This window comes from Danio rerio, chromosome 25 (genome assembly GCF_049306965.1).
Source record: "Danio rerio strain Tuebingen ecotype United States chromosome 25, GRCz12tu, whole genome shotgun sequence".
Classification (NCBI taxonomy): domain Eukaryota; kingdom Metazoa; phylum Chordata; class Actinopteri; order Cypriniformes; family Danionidae; genus Danio; species Danio rerio.
The window spans coordinates 5,022,501-5,027,500 of record NC_133200.1 but is presented as its reverse complement, the minus strand read 5'-3'; the positions used below and the strand labels follow the sequence as shown (position 1 = coordinate 5,027,500).

At 39.4% G+C, this 5,000-nt stretch overlaps 1 protein-coding gene and 2 long non-coding RNA genes across 3 annotated transcripts in view; 2 read left to right on the top strand and 1 right to left on the bottom strand.

Annotated features, from left to right (window-relative positions):
* syt7a (synaptotagmin VIIa) overlaps positions 1 to 5,000 on the top strand; it is a 229,972-nt gene that overhangs the window by 47,926 nt on the left and 177,046 nt on the right. The window lies entirely within an intron of this gene.
* Positions 1 to 5,000, bottom strand: part of LOC141380862 (uncharacterized) — a 22,412-nt gene that overhangs the window by 1,622 nt on the left and 15,790 nt on the right. The window lies entirely within an intron of this gene.
* LOC141380860 (uncharacterized) overlaps positions 4,390 to 5,000 on the top strand; it is a 2,527-nt gene continuing 1,916 nt past the window's right edge. The window contains exons 1-2 of the long non-coding RNA XR_012400168.1: positions 4,390 to 4,602; positions 4,665 to 4,930. This is a non-coding gene — a long non-coding RNA (uncharacterized lncRNA). The remainder of the gene's footprint in view (positions 4,603 to 4,664; positions 4,931 to 5,000) is intronic.

Genomic DNA, 5,000 nt, shown 5'->3' with positions numbered 1-5,000 from the left:
TCATCCAGTATGTAAGTGACCTTTGTCCTTGAGCAATACAAAAAGATGTTAAGCATTGGTTTTTAGGTTGTTGAGTCATTGGTATGTGGTTGTTCAGTTGTTGTGGGTGATTGCTGAAGGATTGCTGTATGGTTGTAAGGTTGTTGCTTTATTGTTCGGGTGTAGTTGATTGCTAAATCATTGCTATGTGATTGTTGGGTTGTTGCGAGTCATTGATATGTGGTTGTTAGGTTGTTGTGGGTGATTGCTAAAGGATTGCTGTATGGTCGTAAAGTTGTTGCAATGTTGTGTGGTTGTAGGGGATTGCTTACATATTGCTTTGGGGTTGTTAGATTGTTGTGGGTCATTGGTATGTGGTTGTTCAGTTGTTGTGGGTGATTGCTGAAGGATTGCTGTATGGTTGGAAGGTTGTTGCTATATTGTTTGGGTGTAGTTGATTGCTAAATCATTGCTACGTGATTGTTGGCTTGTTGCGAGTCATTGATATGTGGTTGTTAGGTTGTTGTGTGTGATTGCTGAAGGATTGCTGTATGGTCGTAAAGTTGTTGCAATGTTGTTAGGTTGTAGGGTATTGCTTACATGTTGTTTTGGGGTTGTTAGATTGTTGTGGGTCATTGGTATGTGGTTGTTCAGTTGTTGTGGGTGATTGCTGAAGGATTGCTGTATGGTTGGAAGGTCGTCGCTATGTTGTTCGGTTGTAGGTGAATTTTAAATCGTTGCTACGTGATTGTTGGCTTGTTGCGAGTCATTGATATGTGGTTGTTAGGTTGTTGTGGGTGATTGCTGAAGGATTGCTGTATGGTCGTAAAGTTGTTGCAATGTTGTTTGGTTGTAGGGGATTGCTTACATATTGCTTTGGGGTTGTTAGATTGTTGTGGGTCATTGGTATGTGGTTGTTCAGTTGTTGTGGGTGATTGCTGAAGGATTGCTGTATGGTTGGAAGGTTGTTGCTATATTGTTCGGGTGTAGTTGATTGCTAAATCATTGCTACGTGATTGTTGGCTTGTTGCGAGTCATTGATATGTGGTTGTTAGGTTGTTGTGTGTGATTGCTGAAGGATTGCTGTATGGTCATAAAGTTGTTGCAATGTTGTTTGGTTGTAGGGGATTGCTTACATGTTGTTTTGGGGTTGTTAGATTGTTGTGGGTCATTGGTATGTGGTTGTTCAGTTGTTGTGGGTGATTGCTGAAGGATTGCTGTATGGTTGGAAGGTCGTCGCTATGTTGTTCGGTTGTAGGTGAATTTTAAATCGTTGCTACGTGATTTTTGGCTTGTTGCGAGTCATTGATATGTGGTTGTTAGGTTGTTGTGGGTGATTGCTAAAGGATTGCTGTATGGTCGTAAAGTTGTTGCAATGTTGTTTGGTTGTAGGGGATTGCTTACATGTTGCTTTGGGGTTGTTATATTGTTGTGAGTCATTGGTATGTGGTTGTTTAGTTGTTGTGGGTGATTGCTGAAGGATTGCTGTATGGTTGGAAGGTCGTCGCTATGTTGTTCGGGTGTAGTTGATTGCTAAATCATTGCTACGTGATTGTTGGCTTGTTGCAAGTAATTGATATGTGGTTTTTAGGTTGTTGTGTGTGATTGCTAAAGGATTGCTGTATGGTCGTAAAGTTGTTGCAATGTTGTTTGGTTGTAGGGGATTGCTTACATGTTGCTTTGGGGTTGTTATATTGTTGTGAGTCATTGGTATGTGGTTGTTTAGTTGTTGTGGGTGATTGCTGAAGGATTGCTGTATGGTTGGAAGGTCGTCGCTATGTTGTTCGGGTGTAGTTGATTGCTAAATCATTGCTACGTGATTGTTGGCTTGTTGCAAGTAATTGATATGTGGTTTTTAGGTTGTTGTGTGTGATTGCTAAAGGATTGCTGTATGGTCGTAAAGTTGTTGCAATGTTGTTTGGTTGTAGGGGATTGCTTACATGTTGCTTTGGGGTTGTTATATTGTTGTGAGTCATTGGTATGTGGTTGTTTAGTTGTTGTGGGTGATTGCTGAAGGATTGCTGTATGGTTGGAAGGTCGTCGCTATGTTGTTCGGGTGTAGTTGATTGCTAAATCATTGCTACGTGATTGTTGGCTTGTTGCAAGTAATTGATATGTGGTTTTTAGGTTGTTGTGTGTGATTGCTAAAGGATTGCTGTATGGTCGTAAAGTTGTTGCAATGTTGTTTGGTTGTAGGGGATTGCTTACATGTTGCTTTGGGGTTGTTATATTGTTGTGAGTCATTGGTATGTGGTTGTTTAGTTGTTGTGGGTGATTGCTGAAGGATTGCTGTATGGTTGGAAGGTCGTCGCTATGTTGTTCGGGTGTAGTTGATTGCTAAATCATTGCTACGTGATTGTTGGCTTGTTGCAAGTAATTGATATGTGGTTTTTAGGTTGTTGTGGGTGATTGCTAAAGGATTGCTGTATGGTCGTAAAGTTGTTGCAATGTTGTTTGGTTGTAGGGGATTGCTTACATGTTGCTTTGGGGTTGTTATATTGTTGTGAGTCATTGGTATGTGGTTGTTCAGTTGTTGTGGGTGATTGCTGAAGGATTGCTGTATGGTTGGAAGGTTGTTGCTATGTTGTTCGGTTGTAGGTGAATTTTAAATCATTGCTACGTGATTGTTGGCTTGTTGCGAGTCATTGATATGTGGTTGTTAGGTTGTTGTGTGTGATTGCTGAAGGATTGCTGTATGGTCATAAAGTTGTTGCAATGTTGTTAGGTTGTAGGGTATTGCTTACATGTTGTTTTGGGGTTGTTAGATTGTTGTGGGTCATTGGTATGTGGTTGTTCAGTTGTTGTGGGTGATTGCTGAAGGATTGCTGTATGGTTGGAAGGTCGTCGCTATGTTGTTCGGTTGTAGGTGAATTTTAAATCATTGCTACGTGATTTTTGGCTTGTTGCGAGTCATTGATATGTGGTTGTTAGATTGATGTGTGTGATTGCTGAAGGATTGCTGTATGGTCATAAAGTTGTTGCAATGTTGTTTGGTTGTAGGGAATTGCTTACATGTTGTTTTGGGGTTGTTAGATTGTTGTCATTGCTTTCTTGTTAAGTTGTAGGATATTGCTGATGCATTGCTATCTGGTTGCAAGCAAGATTGTTGCTATGGTAAGTTGTTGTTGGTGATTGCTGAAGTTTGGTTATGTGGTTGTTAGGTTGTTGCTATGTTGTCAGTTGTTGTAGGTGATTGTTAAAATACAGATTCGCTCACTCATCAACACTCATCCAATCACAACACCTTAACAACTACGTAGTAATATGTTAGAAAACTCCCACAACAACACCGTAACCACATAGCAACAAACTAATAACTTGGAAGACCATAACAACTGCTATAGCATTGGTTGTTAGGTTGTTGTGTGCCATTGATACGTGCTTGTTAAGTTGTTGTGGGTGATTGCTAAAGCGTTGCCATGTGATTGCTATGTTGTTCGGTTGTAGGTGATTACAAATGCATCGCTATATGATTGTTAGCCTGTTGTGGGTCAGTGCTATGTTGTTATGTTGTAGGATATTGCTGATGCATTGCTGTGTGATTGTAAGGTTGTTGCTATGTTAATTTGCTCTTGGTGATTACTGAAGCATGTTATGTGGTTATTCGGTTGTTACCATGTTGTCAGTTGTAGGTGATTGTTAAAATACAGATTCACTCACTCATAAACACTCATCCAACCATAACACCTTGACAACTACATAGCAATATGTTAGAAAACTCCCACAACAACACCTTAATCACATAGCAACGAGCTAACAACTCGGAACACCATAGCAACTGCTATAGCATTGTTTTTTGTGGATCATTGATGCGTGGTTGTTAAGTTGTTGTGGGTGATTGCTGAAGCGTTGCTATGTGGTTGTAACGTTGTTCCTATGTTGTTTGGTTGTAGGTGACTGCTAAAGTGGTGCTACATGATTGTTGTTAAGTTGTTGTGGGTGATTGTTGGAGGATTGCTGTATGGTCGTAAAGTTGTTGCTATGTTGTTAGGTTGCTGTGGGTGACTGTTAAATCATTGCTTTGTGGTTTTTGGGTTGTTGCTATGTTGTTGTTTTTGTTAGGTTGTTGTGGGTGACTGTTAAAACATTGCTTTGTTTTTTTAGGTTGTTGCTATGTTGTTGTTGTTAGGTTGTTGTTGTGGGTGATTGTTAAAGCATTGCTTTGTGGTTTTTAGGTTGTTGCTATGTTGTTGTTGTTTTTGTTAGGTTGTTGTGGGTGACTGTTAAAACATTGCTTTGTTTTTTTAAGGTTGTTGCTATGTTGTTAGGCTGTTGTTGTGGGTGACTGTTAAAACATTGCTTTGTTTTTTTAAGGTTGTTGCTATGTTGTTAGGCTGTTGTTGTGGGTGATTGTTAAAGCATTGCTTTGTGGTTTTTAGGTTGTTGCTATGTTGTTGTTGTTAGGTTGTTGTTGTTGTGGGTGATTGTTAAAGCATTGCTTTGTGGTTTTTAGGTTGTTGCTATGTTGTTGTTGTTTTTGTTAGGTTGTTGTGGGTGACTGTTAAAACATTGCTTTGTTTTTTTAAGGTTGTTGCTATGTTGTTAGGCTGTTGTTGTGGGTGATTGTTAAAGCATTGCTTTGTGGTTTTTAGGTTGTTGCTATGTTGTTGTTGTTTTTGTTAGGTTGTTGTGGGTGACTGTTAAAGCATTGCTTTGTTTTTTTAAGGTTGTTGCTATGTTGTTAGGCTGTTGTTGTGGGTGATTGTTAAAGCATTGCTTTGTGGTTTTTAGGTTGTTGCTATGTTGTTGTTGTTTTTGTTAGGTTGTTGTGGGTGACTGTTAAAACATTGCTTTGTTTTTTTTTAGGTTGTTGCTATGTTGTTGTTAGGTTGTTGTGGGTGACTGTTAAAACATTGCTTTGTTTTTTTTTAGGTTGTTGCTATGTTGTTGTTAGGTTGTTGTGGGTGATTGTTAAAGCATTGCTTTGTGGTTTTTAGGTTGTTGCTATGTTGTTGTTTTTGTTAGGTTGTTGTGGGTGACTGTTAACCCTGCTGATAAATCCAGCTTAAACCAGCCTAGGC